The sequence below is a fragment of the Dreissena polymorpha genome, chromosome 13 (assembly GCF_020536995.1).
Source record: "Dreissena polymorpha isolate Duluth1 chromosome 13, UMN_Dpol_1.0, whole genome shotgun sequence".
In the NCBI taxonomy this organism is placed as follows: domain Eukaryota; kingdom Metazoa; phylum Mollusca; class Bivalvia; order Myida; family Dreissenidae; genus Dreissena; species Dreissena polymorpha.
The window spans coordinates 269,490-288,428 of NC_068367.1; the positions used below are offsets into that span (position 1 = coordinate 269,490).

Here is an 18,939-nt window from a genome sequence, read left to right on the forward strand (position 1 = left end):
GTCGCGTTCTGGGAAAACTGGGCATAATGCATGTGCGTAAAGTGCAGTCCGCACAGGCTAATCAGGGACGACACTTTCCGCTTTTATGACATTTTTCGTTTAAATGAAGTCTCTTCTTAGCAAAAATCCAATTTAGGCGAAAAGTGTCGTCCGTGATTAGCCTGTGCGAACTGCACAGGCTAATCTGGGACGACACTTTACGCACATGCATTATGTCCAGTTTTCTCAGAACACGACTCACATTGTTAGCTAGCTGACTTAAGACACTAGCTGCTGAAACTTTGGTGTGCGTGGTTAAAATCGACAAGTGGTTTTTCTAGCAAATAAACTTAAAACGTGATTCATATTAACAAGTACATGTGCATATTGCTTACATTTCTTCTGTAGGGTTTTTAGGTAGCTGTATTAATCATATTATATACTTGAAACACGCATAGGAAGGAGAAACGTATGGGACGTTAAACCATATTTTTATTTTAACTCGATATATTACACGGTGCAGGATCACGTAACTTTGTGGGGTTCTCAATTGAACGGTAATGCATGTAAACACTCCGGTATGCGGTGCTTTTTTTTCCAAATAACTTTTAAAAACAATTTTTCTTAAGAAATTTAACTAGTGCATAAACAATTTTTTATGCTGCCTATGGCGATTAGAAATACATCAAAATTATTTTATTAATAAGCCTGTGTTCTTTGCCATAAATTCGATGTGTAACGCAATCATGTACACGGTTATGCCGCACGCAACGTGACATTTTTAAACCGATTTCAGACGTTTTCGATGATTTATTCTTAAATCTTAAGATATCGGTGCAAATTGCAAGAAAAACTGCCTCAACGCGCTGAAGATTTTTGTAAATGTATTTCAAAAACTTGAGATATTCGCAAAAATAAAGTTATTAACGACGTGTTAACGTTCCGTTCAGTCCGTGTGTAAACCGCTGTGAACCCCGTTGATCCTGCACCCTGATTACAGACATGATGTATAATTGCAAACAGAAGCAATAAAACATATTGAAATGCTTTTAATTGTGCATTTTGAAACAGTGCACCCCCACTGGGTTTATGTTAGGATAGGAGAGGCGTAGCGAGGTGAAATAACTGAGCGAATTAACAGGTTATTTATCAAAGCGCTGAAATCATCGACGCAACTCAGTTTTCAAAATTATGTTATAGCTTTTTATATCGCAAGTTTAAAATATACACAACCCATTCAAATTTATAAAGAGTATGTCTTAAAGAACAGGTCGAGATGTGTGTGCACTGTTTATCCTCATATTTATGTTATAGAGATAACTTAGACAAAATAACAACAGTATGTCGCTTTTTTACACAGTTCGTTGTTCATTAACTGTCATCCCAGTACCAGAGACTCTCTTTAAACGAAAAACACCATAAAATCAGAAAGTGTCGTCCTTGATTAGCTTGTGTGCATCACATAGGCTAATCAGTGTTCACATGCTAATCTTATTTGACATACATTAAGCCCCGTTTTCCCTGAAAGCAGCCAATAGACAGACAGACAGACAGACAGACAGACAGAAAGTTTGTTTGAGTCTCACTTGTATACATTCATGGTATATAAAACATGTAGTAAATTAAACAAGTTCATGTATAAAACCACTCTAATAGAGTTATGAGAGACTGTAAAATGTATGGACCTACGTCAATATGTACAGATTTCAATGATAAACTGGCCAATGTCGTCGCACAAGCTGTTATAAACACTAGATTGGCCAATATCATCGCACAAGCTCTTAAACAAAATTGATTACATACAGGCTGTCTGCAGTCTGCAGCACTAGTACACTGCAGACAGCCTGTATCTTAGCAACGCTATGAACGATAGCCACTGCCTGTTTATACTTGACCACTACCAGTGTTGAAGTATAAACAGGCAGTGGTTATCGTTCCCAGCGTTTCTAACAGCAGACTGACTTGCAAAACTGCCTCTACATTAGTTGCTCGCTACCGCTAACAACTAAAAATGATCGTGGACTTGAAAACTGCGAGCACATATACACGTTTGGCAATGAGAAATGACAAGACTTAATGTCTTTGAACATGCTCAAAGACGATTTATTTGTTTGTTAAAAGGCTATCTTGTTGTTTTGAATACACTTGAGTTGGTATATAAATAAGCTTTTAAAACGCGTTCATTCTCTTCACAATCTTAACCTGATATGGGTTCTTTTGTTCACTCAACCCGCCTGGTTTCCAATGTCAGCCCTTGTTCGCTGTTTGTTTATTCTTAAACTACAGGTACACTTAAAATATGATTTTCTACGGCTCGAAATCTTTGTAACTGACTTGATAAATGGATTGCGCAACAATTTTACATAGACAGATTAATGTTGTTTTATGCTTTAAACGGTTGAGCATTATTTACCTTTTACAGTCACTTCATTCAGATGGATGACCTTATGACTGAAGGAATCCGACTTTTTGATTGAAAGCTCGGATGTGATATCTCTAGTATATTAGCGAGAAAGGTCGTAGTTACCGTAACAATTTGAGATAGACAACATAAAGTTTCACCTTGACATGTGTAATGTGGTGTTTAAATTTGAATATCAAGTTACGACCATTTTGCGCAATGTTACTGATATTATGTTATATTTGTTCACAATGAAACATTTAACATTTATTGGTGACCTTTTTTATGCAAAGAACAGTTTTAGTTTTTATTACCTTTTCAATCGAGCCGCTCATGTGTAACAAATTTTCGCCAGACTGTGTTTTCAAATATATTTTTATAAACAATGTTTTAATGTTAAATATTTACATTCTTCTTTACTTTAAAACCCTTTCGTTTTAAACACTGAATAGTTGATTTCCATGTATAACTAACCTACATAACGGGATAGTCTTACCACATTTATTTCGCTTTATACATTTTTCATTTCTTATTCACTATCCGTCTGTGTTATATCATTTCCACCTATGCCATTTCACAGGCCAGTGGTTATCTCAAACTTCAATAGCGTAGGCCTTCGTAACTAATATTCCACGCTTAAATACACAGGTAAACTTAAAAAGGCTTAGCACCTCTCAACATCCATACTTATTTCGCGGTTCAACACTTGTCCTCTTTTCTACGGTGACAATCTAGAGTTGCTTGGGTAGCAGCCTGAATCACTTGCCCCGTTTCCCCCTGGGTTTACAAGCATCTCAATATTTCAAACGGAAAAGAATTGTGTTAAAGAGCAGTCCATAAGTGGGTTTGGAAAAACACCATTTACGCACTTGAATGTTTAATACACTTCAAACGCGTGTGTGAGGTTACATTAACCCATTTATGCCTAGTGGACTCTCCCATCCTTCTAAATTGGATCAATTTATTTACGAAATAAGGGATGTCGAGTATTATAATTTCTATATTTAGAATATTTCTTACAGAAATTCCATTAAGCAAACAGCGCACACCCTGATGAGAGGCCGCATCTTGCGGCGTCTCATCAGTGTCTACGCTTTTTGCCAAGGCTTTTTTTTCTAGACGCTAGGCATAAATGGGTTAATAGGTTATCGAGCCTATTCGTAAATACGTTGACAAATATGTTTGAACACTGATTGGTTTGCTTCTTTATAAAGTATCCGTAAAAGGTACTTTCCCAATTGTAGAAAAACAACAAAAGTCCCAATTGCCGTCTGGAAAAATTTCAAGAGGAAGGAAAATTTCTTCCATTTTTTCAAAAGTGCATTATCTGCAAGTTAACAAGTAAAATGAGCACTGTCACTGAAAATTTCAAGCCAAAATGAATGTAAATCACTATTTGAGTAGATTTGTGCTATTGATACCAAGTAATTAAAAAAAAACATAATTCCCAATTAAGAGATTTCACGACGCAAATGTTCCCTATTTCAGGGTTTTTCGCGCTAACTTCCTAATTGGGGAAGAAAAATCGCCGTTGAATGACGCATGTTCGCGTAGTTATTTACGCAAAAGCCATTTTCCACTTAAAATAGCATTAGGCTGGTCCATTCACCCTGCTCGACTCGTGCTCTCTCTGGAAAAAATATTGTACGTGGATCTTGAATTGTGGGATATAAAGTATGTTAAATATTATCATAAAGTTCATTCAGGTGCATGTACTAAAATATAATTACACTATCATCTCTTACTAATGTAACGTTACAAAAAGTTGAATCTGTCTCCATATTTGATGGTTGTAGGATTGCTACAACGTAAGTGAATCATACGCACTCAATGCCATTGTTGCTTAAGGGGCAGGTACAAGGAAATTTCTTTTTATTATCACGATGCTTTTTAACAGCTGGCGAATGACGTAAATCTAAATCGCAACTAAGAGCTACCTGTTTAGCAATTACTTTCATGTGTGCATTACGAGCCTGAAATCTTTTAGATGTTGCGAATTGTTTAGAGCATGAATACAATTCTAAAACACTTATATTACCGATTTATTTTCTGTAGGCTGTGAAAGAGATTGCAATTTCCCATATTATGTTAAAAGTAAACTTGACAATATGGATGCATAATTTCAACGATATTATTCAAATCACGAGGCAACGAATCGATGTTAAGCCATAAAAGCATATAGACGGAAAAACTTTTGTAATAACTATAGCCAAAAAAGTATGTTTATGCTGTACAATAATGTACATTATGTTACTGGACATATGAATGGATATAATAATATTACAATGTACAATAATGTACATTATGTTACAATATATTTGTGGGAAATTTTATTTCTTTATTGTGTTAACTTATTTTTTTTTACCCGTTTCGATGTAATATTATTGTCAATGGATAGTGTAAATATTATAACAAACCAATATTTTATTTAAATAACAAGGGTAGTGAATAAAAATTGCATTAACTCCTTATGAAGACGATAGCTTTATCGAAAACAAGCGGACTATACTATACACGTACAGATTTTAGTGCCCGGAGATATCGGATAGCTACCTATTAACAATGCGATTGGCTTCAATAAGCCTGACCTCGCAATCTGTGATGTACCGCTTTGTATGATTTGTCTCGTCTTTTATATTATATTTCCTAATTTTCCAATCCATTTAATCTGTGAAGTGGTCCTTAAATTAATCTATTGCTATTAATGTCAATTGACGCGCTTCTGTTTAGCAATCCTAGCGTTGTTAAGGTTTGGACGATACGTTGAAGTTTGTATAATGTTATAAATCAATAAGATTTTTTTTTAATTGAGCAAAGTTCGATGACTAAACATCATTTAATGTATCATTTTCATACATTTAGTTTAACATGGCGACATCTGGTCGATTGAAGCTGATTCCTATCACAAATCTACCGCTGTCATTGTGACGTTGATTGATTGGGGACACTTGTTATTCAAGAAAATCCGCCTAATTCTACAAGGCCAACCTCAACTGACTGCCCGGCCAAGGCTAAGCTAAACAACACGAACTCTTACAGACCTGTTCACACCCATCTCAAATCTCGAAGTCGACATTAACCCTTTGCATGCTGGGAAATTTGTCGTGTGCAAAAGTGTCGTCTGCTGAATTTCTAAAATTAGCATTTTCTTCGATTTTTTTTCAAAGAATACTATCAGAATGGCAAACAGTTTGGATCCTGATGAGACGCCACGTTCTGTAGCGTCTCCTCTGGATCCAAACTGTTTGCAAAGGCCTTTAAAATTCGGTTCCCGCACTGAAAGGGTTAACGAAGCTTTTGCAAGGACGGTGTCATTTCCGCAAGTTCTTTTTGCAATAACGAACAATAAGAGGCCTATGCTTAACGGTCCTCGTTAGATCCGAAACGTTACAGCACATATGGGTTTTGATTAATACTAGATGTCATATTTATTAACATTTTTGTTTGCTTAAAGAAATATTGACAGTATATCATTGCAAGGAGTATTTTTCGTGTTTCAAAATGAGAAGATAACTTTTTGGAATAGGAAACAATCATATGTAATATTAACATCAATACGAACTTGATTTGTTTTAGAATGGCTCTTGTATTGTCTGCAATATCCGCAATTCCTCCTATATCAACAATTGGTGGTGCAGATAAAAAGTATTACCCCTCTACGGGAATGATTAATGAGCTATGTAATTTATTGTCCCATGCCGGTGAAACCGGGGGGGGGGGGGACTTATGGTTTGCGCTCTGTGTGTCAGTCAGTCAGTCAATCTGTCCGTCACACTTTTCTGGATCCTGCGATAACTTAAAAAGTTCTTCATATTTTTAGCTCACCTGAGCACAACGTGCTCATAGTGAGCTTTTGTGATCGCTTTTTGTCCGTCGTGCGTCGTCCGTCGTGCGTCGTCAACATTTTGCCTTGTGAACACTCTAGAGGCCACATTTATTGTCTGATCTTCATGAAATTTGGTCAGAACATTTGTCCCATTGATACCTCGACTGAATTCGAAACTGGGTCAGGCTGGGTCAAAAACTAGGTCACTATGTCAAAAAAAAGAAAAACTTTGTGAACACTGTAGAAGTCACATTTGATGCCCAATCTTCATGTAACTTTGTCAAAATGTTTGTCTAAATGATATGTTGGTTGAGTTCAAAAATGGTTCCTGTCCGTTGAAAAACATGGCCACCAGGGGGCGGGGCAGTATCCCTTCTATGGCTATAGAGAAACCTTGTGAACACTCTAGAAGTCACAATTTTTGCCCAATCATCATGAGACTTGGTCAAAACACCGGTTTTATTGATATCTCGGACGAGTTCGAAAATGGTCCAGATTGGTGAAAAAACATGGCCGCCAGGGGGCGGGGCAGTTTTCCTTATATGGCTATAGTAAAACCTTGCTAACACTCTAGAGGCAACATTTATTGTCCAATCTTCATGAAATTTGGTCGGAAGATTGGTCTCAATTATATCTTGGATGAGTTCGAAAATGGTTACGTTTGCTTGAAAAACATGGCTGCCAAGGGGCGGGGCATTTTTCCTTATATGGCTATAGTAAAACCTTGTGAACACTCTAGAGGCCACATTTATTGTCCAATCTTCATGAAATTTGGTCAGAAGATTTGTCTCAATGATATCTTGAATGAGTTCGAAAATAGTTACGTTTGCTTGAAAAACATGGCTGCCAAGGGGCGGGGCATTTTTCCTTATGTGGCTATATATGGCTATAGTAAAATCTTGTTAACACTCTAGAGGCCACATTTATTTTCCGATCTTCATGAAACTTGGTCAGAAGATTTGTCCTAATGATATCTTGGATGAGTTCGAAAATGGTTTCGGTTGCTTAAAAAACATGGCCACTAGGGGGCGGGACATTTTTCCTAATATGGATATATCATGCTTTAGTAAAACCTTGTTAACACTCTAGAGGCCACATTTATTGTCCGATCATAATGAAACTTGGTCAGATGATTTGTCCCAATGATATCTTGGATTAGTTCGAAAATGGTTCCGGTTGGTGGAAAAACATGGCCGCCAAGGGGGCGTGGCATTTTCCTTATATAGCTATAGTTAAACCTTGTTAACACTCTAGAAGCCATATTTATTGTACGATCATCATAAACCTTTGTCAGAAGATTTGTCCCAATGATATTTTGGACAAGTTCAAAAGTGGTTCCAGTTGCTTGAAAAACATGGCCGACAGTGGGCGGGGCATTTTTCCTTATATGGACTTATGAATCTTCATGAAACTTTGTCAGTATATTTGTTTAAATGATATCTTGGATGTGTATGAAAATGGTTCTGGTCTGTTGAAAAACGTGGCTACCAGGGTGTTCACTAGTCATGAAAGTTGGTAAGAACATATTGTTCTAATGACATCTTGGGCTGCACAGAACAGGTCAGTTCCTTTGAATATCAGGTGAGCGACTTTGGGCCTTTCAGGCCCTCTTGTTTCATGAAACTTGAAACATGGATAGATGGCAATATGGAGATTATTTACGTCATTTCATTTTGTTCCTACGTCAATAATTCTGGTTGCTATGGCAACAAATATATAAAACAAGAATATCAGTGAAACTGATGGTTGCTCCCCGATGATGCGCTTTGTCAATCTATGTGTTAATAACCACCTAAAAAATCTATTATTAGCCTCGGTGACTTTGACCCCAGTGACCTCAAACCTCATCAAAAGGTAGAAGTCCATGCAAGGTGCCTACATGCCAAATATGAAAGAGATCGGAAAAGTATTGGATGTGCTATGAGAAACTGTAACAAAAGTGTGACGGAAAAATCTATTATTAGCCTCGGTGACCTTGACATTGACCCCAGTGACCTCAAACGTCATCAAAAGGTAGAGGTCCATGCAAGGTACGTACATGCCAAATATGAAAGAGATCGGTAAAGTATTGAAGGTGCTATGAGAAGCTATAACAAAAGTGTGACGGAAAAATCTATTATTAGCCTCGGTGACCTTGACCCCAGTGACCTCAAACGTCATCAAAAGGTAGAGGTCCATGCAAAGTACGTACATGCCAAATATGAAAGAGATCGGTAAAGAATTGAAGGTGCTATGAGAAACTATAACAAAAGTGTGACGTAAAAATCTATTATTAGCCTCGGTGACCTTGGCCCCAGTGACCTCAAACCTCATCAAAAGGTAGAGGTCCATGCAAGGTACGTACATGCCAAATATGAAAGAGATCGCTAAAGAATTGAAGTTGCTATGATAAACTGTAACAAAAGTGTGACGGAATCTATTATTAGCCTTGGTGACCTTGACCTAAAACCCAGTGACCTCAAACCTCATCTAAAGGTAAAGGTCCATGCAAGGTACCTACATGCCAAATATGAAAGAGATCGGTAAAGAATTGAAGGTGCTATGAGAAACTGTAACTAAACTGTGACGGAAAATTCTATTATAAGCCTCGGTGACCTTGACCTTGACCCCAGTGACCTCATCGAAAGGTAGAAGTCCATGCAAGGTACCTTCATGCAAAATATAAAGAGATCAGTAAAGAAATAAAGGTGCTATGAGAATTTGTAACAAAAGTGTGACGGAAAAATCTATTATTAGCCTCGGTGACCTTGACCCCAGTGACCTCAATCCTCATCAAAAGGTAGAGGTCAATGCAAGGTACATACATGCCACATATAAAAGAGATCGGTAAAGAATTGAAGGTGCTATGAGAAACGGTAGCAAAAGTGTGACGGAAGGAAGTAAGGAAGGACGAACTGGCAACTATATGCTCCGCCGAAATTTTATTTCGGGGAGCATTAAAATTACAAAATCCTGACAATGGTGGAGTTTCATCGGTAGGGGACCTATTGCTTGGCAATCTCTTATTTTTTGGCGTCACTCTGGAGAGCGGCGACTAGTATGTAATGCATTTTTTTTCGCTTATGAGAGAAGTTATTTTACGGATCAATGTATATATTTTTGTTTTAAGAATATCTTGGTGATTTTTTGTGTAAATTATTGTAAATAAGTACTGCATTTGTGCCTATTACATTTATTACAACATTCATTGCCAATAATGCAAAGCAAATTGTTTTAATTAATAACTGAACCACAACTGATCACAGGGGAAAGATCACAGGGACTGGTCAAATACGCGAATCTTTCTGGTTTTGTATAAAAACAAAACATAGTCAAAATATATTTATTTTGTGTTTTTTTCTAATTTGCTTATTTAGTGGAGAATCAATGTAGTACGATATTTGACGACCTATCGCGCAAGCAAGTTTATTGGAAGGCGTTGTGCTACGAACACGTACAATGTATTAGTTTATTAATAGACATATAATAACGATCGATATACACAACTTCACTAAATAGCAGTACATAAATGATGTCAGCCGGAATAGCTCAGTTAGGAGAGCGTTAGACTGAAGTTGTTTACGCAACAATCATCTCAAGGCCACCTGTTCAATCCCGGGATCCGGCACGAACGGAACAGTTCGGCGGCTGACAATTTTTTTCAGTCAGGTTAATAAATATAATAAAGCTTTATTTTATGTAGACATTTTAAAATCCATTTTACTACAATTGGACATTTTTATTAAAATTAATGGATGCCGCGTGGTGACAACGTTAATTTAAATTTCTGACATCACTTAAATATCTTATAAAAAATACACGTGTTTTTATATTAACAAATAAATGCAAACAACACATCTATTATCCATGTATTTTTATGGTTGTCTATCATAGGCCCTAAGTACTATCCCTACCACATATAGAGCGCGAAGTGCGACACGTATTATTGATTGTAACAATGAGTTGCGATAAAGGAAGCAGCCGCTTATCAAGGAGGAGCTGTGTTCCAGCAACCCGTTTCCCTAGAGTCAAGCACTCCTCGGAGTTTTTTTAAGAACCACATATAGAGCGCGAAGCGCGACACGTATTACTATCCGGGTGGTATGGGCCATTTAGCATTATCCGACCATTACGTCCATAGTTATATTCCTTAGAATTTGAGAAATTTTGAAATCGTTGTTCGAAGTCCAAGATTTTCATCCGATTGTTCCCAAACTTGCACAGGTTTTTTTTATCAATGAGGACCCAACCCAAACTCTCTATATGAGCAATATCGGACCATAAGTCCAGAATTATGTCTCTTTGAATTTAAAAACAAAAGTGAAAAACTGCTTGGTTAGGTGATTATGTCAACATTTTTCATCAGATTCTTTCCAAACTTACAGTGTCTTCATATCAATGAGCATTTTTACCTCATTAAAAATGAGAAACATCGGGACAATAAGTCCAGAATTTTTTTCTATTACATTTGACAAAATCAACAATTTCCACTTGTTTAAAAGATTTCACAACTTTCGACTGAATCTTTCCATACTTGTTAAGTGTTTTTATATCAGTATTACTCGAACCCTATTGAAAATGATGAATATCGGAGCAATAAATCTATTATGATCTTTTACTGAATTTCAAAGTATTGTGAAATGCAGCTTCTTTATGCAATTTACAGTTTTCATTCATTTTTTTCAATCTTTTACAGTGTTTTCATATCAATGAGTACTCAACCCCTATCGTAAATGAGCAACGTAAGAATAAGTTCAGAATCATCTCCCCTTGAAATTGAGAAAAATATGAAAAGATATTTACAGTAGAAAAAAAATCGTTCCATGTAACTTCATTGAGTGCCTTTTACACTGAAATTCCCGACGCCCTTTGATGCTTTGCATCAATACGTATCTTGTATATATATATATATATATATATATATATATATATATATATATATATATATATATATATATATATATATATATATATATATATATATATATATATATATATATATATATATATATATAATAGTATCATGATACGGAGGATTCATTAGAAAGCGAACTTAACTGTGTGCGACGTAGCGTAAAAAGATACATGCAAGTGTAGTTTTAATGGATGTGTTATTCGCGTTTGAAAACCACAACAGCTCATTAAACATGTCCTGCCTTTAGCTTGATATCGCTTTACTAGCTTTTTATGGTTTTATATTGCCGTTAAAATCTGATTTCGGTAAAATTCGCGTCGTAAACTGGGCTGTTTCGGCGGCTCATGCCGAGTGTTTTTCAATGATTTAAAAGCTAATTATTGGATAAGCCTCCCTCGGGGGAAAAACGGGCTTAGTGCATGGGCGTAAAGTATAGTCCCAGATAAGTTGTTTATCAGGGACGATACTTTCCGTTTCTACAGAATTTTTTGTTGAAAGGAAATCGCTTCCTAACGAATATCCAGCTTAATAGTAACTTGTCGTTTCTGGTTGGCCAATAGCGGACTGCATAGGCTTACTGCACAGGCTAATCTGGGACGGAACTTTGCGCAGATGGATTCTGTCTGATTTCGTGAGCGATTCTCTTATTACTTGAAATGAAATATCACCGACCAGCCTGTAATATAAAGTGATGAAAATACGAAGTTCATTTTTTTTTTACTGATCTTGGTCACATTTTTAGTGTATGGTACGGTATATTGTCCAACGTTACGTGAAGTGAGAAGTATTTACCTGCTTTATAAACGCAAATCCGCATACTATTGCTTAACATTGTTTATATTAACCCATTTATGCCTAGTGGACTCTCCCATCCTTCTAAATTGGATCAATTTATTTCCAAAATTAGGTATGTCTAGTATATTTATTTCTATATTTAGAATATTTCTTACAGAAATTCCTTTAAGCAAACAGCGCAGACCCTGATGAGACGCCGCACCATGCGGCGTCTCATCTGGGTCTGCGCTGTTTGCCAAGGCCTTTTTTCTAGACGCTAGGCATACATGGATTAAATGACTTACTTATCTTCTTAAAGATTGTCAAATAATTTTTAATTTGTTTTTTTTTATAATATGTTTTTGATGCCATAATGAAATTGATTTAAATAACATATATGTATAATTATTTCTATCGGAATAAAGAATATGGTGGTATAAATCTCATGTTATTGGCAACTATTTATGGCCATGCAGTAAAATTCTGAGTATTTTCAAAATATAGCATCAAATTGCTTTATCTAATCAAAGCGCTGAAGGCACTGAATTTGTTCGCTGTTGTATAATCTTAGACGCAAATCAGTTTTCAAAATTATGTTATAGCTTCTTATATCGCAAGTTTGAAATGACCACAACCCATTCAAATTTATAAAGAGTGTGTCTTAAAACACAGGTCGAGAAGTGTTTTTTATTTAAATCATCGATACAACTAATCAGTGTGCACAGGCTTATCTTATTATCCCCCGCCAGAGGCGGAGGGATATTGTTTTGGCGTTGTCCGTCCGTCCGTCCGGCTGTCCGTCCGTCCGGCACTTTTGTGTCCGGAGCCATATCTTGGAAGTTCTTTGGTGGATTTCATTTAAACTTGGTATGAGCATATATATGCATAAGAGGATGATGCACGCCAAATGGCATTGTACACCATCTGTTAAAAACAGACTTATGGCCCTTTGTATCTTGAAAAAATGCTTTTTAGTGTCCGGAGCCATATCTTGGAAGTTCTTTGGCGGATTTCATTGAAACTTGGTATGAGTATATATATGCATAAGAGGATGATGCACGCCAAATGGCATTGTACACCATCTGTTAAAAACAGACTTATGGCCCTTTGTATCTTGAAAAAATGCTTTTTACTATAGGCACTTTTGTGTCCGGAGCCATATCTTGGAAGTGCTTTGGCGGATTTCATTTAAACTTGGTATGAGTATATATATGCATAAGAGGATGATGCACGCCAAATGGCATTGTTCACCATCTGTTAAAAACAGACTTATGGCCCTTTGTATCTTGAAAAAAATGCTTTTTACTATAGGCATTTTTGTGTCCTGAGCCATATCTTGGAAGCGCGTTTTTGTGAAAACGCACGACTTATTAATTCACCTAAATAAATTGTGAAGGCTTAAGAACCTTCCTTTGTCTTAGTTTTGTGTTATTGTCCTCCGTCCGTCCATCTATCATTATGTTCATCCGTCCAATTTGCACCCATCCTCAAACAAAGCATATGTTGCGGGGGATACCTTGGGCCTTTCAGGCCCTCTTGTTTGACATGCATTAAGCCCCGTTTTCCCTGAAAGCAGCCAATATATACAGATTTCAATGATAAACACTACACTGGCCTACGTTGTCTTACAAGCTGTTAAATACACACTATGTACTGTGTCAGTTAGAACAGGCAGATGTTTTGGTTAAAGCAGACGCTTTTAGCATTCTGTCGTCTGCTAAATTTTACTGGAGTTATCCACACAGGCAGTCACGGGTTACGGTTCCTAGCTTAGCTAAGGCATACTGATTTGCTTACGCTCACAAATAAAAATGACGTGTATATCTTAGTTCATTCAATCAAATTGAGGCCATCGCCTTTTGAACAAGATCTAATGGTGCGCCATCGGCTATTGAACAGGATTGAAGTTAATGAATACGCTCAAGACCATATGAGCCTTGTTCTGCGAAAACTGGGCTTAATGCACGTGCGTAAAGTGTCGTCCCAGATTAGCCTGTGCAGTCCGCACAGGCTTATCAGGGACGACACTTTCCGCTTTTATGGAATTTTAATTTCAAGAAAGTCCCTCCTTACCGAAAATCAAGTTTAGGCGGAAAGTGTCGTCCCTGATTAGCCTGTGCGGACTGCACAGGCTAATCTGGGACGACACTTTACGCACATGCATTATGACCAGCTTTCTCAGAACAAGACTCATATAAGTATTCTCATTATTGCGAATGTCAATACCATCAGTTTGACTCCTGTAAAATGCAAAAAGTAGCACGCAGTTGTCCGATCGTATGTAGGTAGTATAATTATGTTTTGACTTGTGGTTATTCAATGCGCTGATAAAACAGATTGTATAAGTACGATAACAAGTGATGGGCTGATTAATCTGTTGTTTTCTTCAAATATTTATGTTGATCAGAGCTATTACGTGACGATGACCATGGTAAACAATCGTGAAAGCAAATTTTGCATGTCTTGAAAATACCAAAACATGCTTCCGTCATTCTATATATACAGACTTGTTTAATTATAAATAACTAAATACCGTATGAACAAATTACCTGGAATAAAAAATGTTTGCTTTCTAAAATAACTTATTTACTCTTTTGTTTGTGTAATTAAGTAAGGACTGATGACTTAAGTAGTATGTAATATTGTAATATATACCGCACATGTAAATTGTTTTCAGTGTACTAATATTGCTATTGTTCTCGAACTTAATTTCAAGCAGTTTAGTGCCGAGATAAGTAATAATAATGTTTTTGTTTTAGATTACACATAGACAGGTCTGTTCGATGCTAATAGTGCTCGACAAACTACAAACGTCCTATTCATATGTTTACTGTTAGTGAACTGTTAAAAGTCTAATTAAAAAATGAACTTATAGATAAGAGTGTAAGTTCACATTTAGATTGCCAAAAAAAAGCGTAACAAATTATTCTGCATAATTTAAGTGCTGATATTTCGCCCTTATTATTGGATTAATTAGTCACATTTGTCTCTGATTAATGAATTACACGGTTGAGAGCTGATTCCAACAATAAATTTTAACCGTGTTTATACTAATGTATTACATTGCTTATTGTAAAATGTAATGTACCCATCTGCTTCGGCTTTTCCTGACCAACATAGGTTTCTGTCATATGTGATTCGATCTTATGTTTGACGTGAATTTGAATGATCGCAATCTTTAAAGCGAAATAGCAGAACGGACGACAAACGTGATTTATCGTCAATGCTTGATCAAATATAAGGTAACTGAAAAACCAATTATTTGATCCTTCAAATATTCTCAATCAGCACCGAAGACGAACATCAAACCCTACCTAGCTGTCCTAAATGAGATTAAACTGGGTGTGTGATTGATATGTTTTTATCAATGAAATTATTTGCAATTTTGTTGTAATTGATTGTATATTAAATTTCAAATTTACATTCATAAAATGGTAGATTTGCTTTTCCGCTATTGTATTTGAGATAAGACGCGCGCGGTTTTGCCCATGTTTGTTCTATTTTGTTATATTCTATTTATGTCAAGTTCAACACTTCAGACGTTTGTTGGCTATGCGTTTTGGAGAGAGACATTTTCAGGTGACACAGGGCATATGAACGTTCCAGATATGAACACATCTCAATGTTTTTCGACCAATTTGTTAACTTCGTCATCATCTTGATTTTTTTAAAGAAGGGTTTTAATCTAGATAGAATTGCTGAGAGTGGATTTGTTTTAACTCACAACCTTGTGTTATCACAAACGCGTTATTTTGTTTCTAAATGAAGTGGTCATGCAGAGTAATAGACTCGCTGCTTCAAGGTATTGAACCTTTAAAAATGTTTTATACGAATACATAAATTGGTTAATATGAATTGATTGGTTTTGAAAACAATTTCGAAACAACCTTTAACATACAATTTACACTTTTTACACGCGTTATGTGCCCATTTCCCTGTTTGCCTGTATGTTAACCCAAAAACTCGTGTATGCGGGGTTTTCTCGTCTAATGAAAGAAAAGCATGTACATAATTTATCTCTAGACAGATGGTCTGAGAAGTGATTTTACTATCAAAGCATGATAACCATCCGGCAAATGGCTTCCTGATATTGCATTTTAAGACTTTTCATCAGAGCTATGAACGTATAACATTCCAAACGTGTTCTTTGAATAAACGTTCTTATTAACCCGGCCCGACATTGAAAAGGCCGATACAATTTACTGCATTTTGGTTTTTATTTCTCGCATAATTTACACGTAGGTAGCTTATCCACGAGATTCTGATGCGTACGAAAATAATGGAGTCTTTGTATCTGTTGGCAGATATATACGATGACTCGTTAAACACCCATGTTCGGCGATGTTTAACAAAAACATCATTTCACATTGAATTTGTTTCTCATCAAAGCTGGGACGTCGTGACATTTTACAAACCATTTAACGTGATTTTAACCTCATGTTAGGTGACGCTGGAGTTGAAGTGTCTTTTATTATCTGACGAAACAAGTATTATCTGTGAACGAAATAAAGAGTATTTATTCTGGTGAGGTTGTCAACTTGTACTTGATTGAGGCAATCATAGTTAATATATATGTATCTTAACACACAGTCATTTATTACCGATTGTTAAACTTGTGTTTGTATGCATGATAAATTTCGTATACAAGAAGCTGAATAAGACGCCATGGTATATTGTTCAGGAGCATCGTTATATGCATGTTAATTTTGTATATTAAACAAATTGCCAATGAGGCCATGCCTCTTTATAGTATTGCCAATTTAACGTTGTTTGCTTATCACATCAGTTTTCCTAAAGGTGCCACTTCTTTTCAGATTGGTCATCCCGTATTAAATTTTTTTACCGGGGCCCGGTTACTGTCGCCTTGATCATGTCTTCTTGTTTATTCATTCATTTTTCTAATACCTTAAATATCCCCTATTTAAGCCTCTCGAGATTGTTCTTGGCCAATCAATACCATGAAAGGTCGCTGGTTCAAGTCGGAAAGAAAGACATTGAATGACAATTAAAGAATTAAACGCCGCCTGATTAATTAACTTTGCCACAAAAAGGCTTCTAAAAGAACGCCGATTTTTCCACTTGATCTGAATGGTTAGGGACGGCCAACAAACATATTGTGTAAATGACACACCGCTTGAATTGTCGTCTTTGTAAATAAATAGAATTCATTGACCGATACCGATCAGGATTGTTTACATGCCTGGCGTGATGTGGAGTGTGCTTGACGGTCGGGATCACCGTGTTTGACAGCAGAAACAATAACTTACTTTGTGACCGTCTTAAGAAATTGATTTATCCCAGTAGGAGGTATCGAGTTTTGATATCAATGTCACAGAATGACAAACCGTAAAAAGATAATGTCGTGAATCATGCTTTATGTTTGCTTGTTTAAGAATTTGTTTAAACGTCTTAATGGCTTATTTTGAAGATTTTGACTGTTTGTTTATTAATGTCCTTTGCTACTTGCATTTATCTTACCAACAATTTTCAAAGGGTCATATACAACTAACCAATATCATACGATGGGTGTTTTATTCCGGTTGCACGCAAGGCCGTGCTTTTCTTAAGTATATATTGTTAGGAATCAAATCTTAATGCTTGCATAATATAATGTATAAAGAACTCATCGCACCAATATGCAATTATGGGGTGTTTCATGGTGTGCGCAGTGATAATTATTACACGGATTTTATTTCGACCAAAAAGCATTTTAATGCTGCATTTTTCGACTAGAGGCAAACGTTCATATCCATCGAACTCGCAAACAGTAATTATAATAATGAAAAATTCCTCAGTAAGAACAAGAAAAGTTATAAATTGTGAACATTTTAGTATAAACGACTTTAAATAACAATTTTAATAAAATGCACACGTTTGCAAACATTTTTTACAAGATGCAAACAAAGCTAATGTGACCATTTTTGGGTTTTACATTATTTTATTTCCTGACCAAAGTTGTTGCTGTTAAATGACCATTTGAGGTTGCAGATGCGACTGTATCATTTGTATCATTTGATGGCAATAGTGTATTTCAACAGCTCCAATACTAATGTGCTTGTCATCATATAAAACCAAAACAATTTTCTAATAAAGAAGAATGCTTTCAAATTCATTTGAAGAATGTGTAGGGCTCAATAGGCAGACATGTTTAATTTGAATACATTTTTTATTATTAGTAAGTTCATTTGCCGAACGGTTTTGGTAATAACCGTGATTACCAAAAGTGCATCCGTTAAAACTCGATACACGCATTGATGCCTGCTTTGAAACATCAGACCTATGCTGTAATCAGTTCTTTTGATCTTCACACACATGGCTGTAAGTTTTGTATTCAATAGACGTTGGAAATTTTACTGCTTAAACAGATGCTGCACGGTTGTTTAAAACATAATTTTCGCGCATGACCTTAGGATTAGCGTTCCAGCGGAAGCATAATATGGGTACGCAGCATGAATCCAATCTTTGCGTGGAGGAGGTTCATCGCCTTGTCAGGTGTTATACATATGGAGCGATATCACATGCTTGTTAGGGATTGAAACGAACTACATCCATAAATCTTGCTTCAATATTTATAGAATAATTTCCAGTAACTAATTGTTAAATTTGACTTCGCTTCTGAAATGCAGGCTAATTGCCATTCGTTAACTAAGTTTCATTTTTGACTAGGACTTTGTACCTTAATGTTCACACATGGTAACCTATCAACCGTTCTATTGAATTATTTAAACCTTATTAAATCTTATAAACCAAACGTTTAAGCCCGCTAATAATCTGTCAAAGCGGTATGCGGGTTGGGGGTATTTAAGGCTCAACAATGACTGTTACAGATGCAATATGCGAATTATCAATCAATTCCATGCTTCGCCTTCAAAAGACATCAAGCTATATAATTTCTCCTTATCGACTTCATCGCATGATCAGTATTTTTTGTTTGAGTTTTTTTTTCGTGTAGGGTAAATCTTCGACGATAGAAAAAGCTGTTACATAATCAGCTCCTTGTACCGTATGCACTATTTAAACAACAACAACAACATTTATTAGCTGTAAAGCATTACACTTGCTTTT

At 36.1% G+C, this 18,939-nt stretch overlaps 2 protein-coding genes across 3 annotated transcripts in view; one reads left to right on the top strand and one right to left on the bottom strand.

The window, feature by feature from the left end:
- Window positions 1–18,939, top strand: part of LOC127855302 (ribosomal biogenesis factor-like) — a 166,447-nt gene that overhangs the window by 9,119 nt on the left and 138,389 nt on the right. The window lies entirely within an intron of this gene.
- LOC127855300 (uncharacterized) overlaps window positions 1–18,939 on the bottom strand; it is a 51,112-nt gene that overhangs the window by 5,070 nt on the left and 27,103 nt on the right. The gene's annotated exons all lie outside the window — the stretch shown is intronic.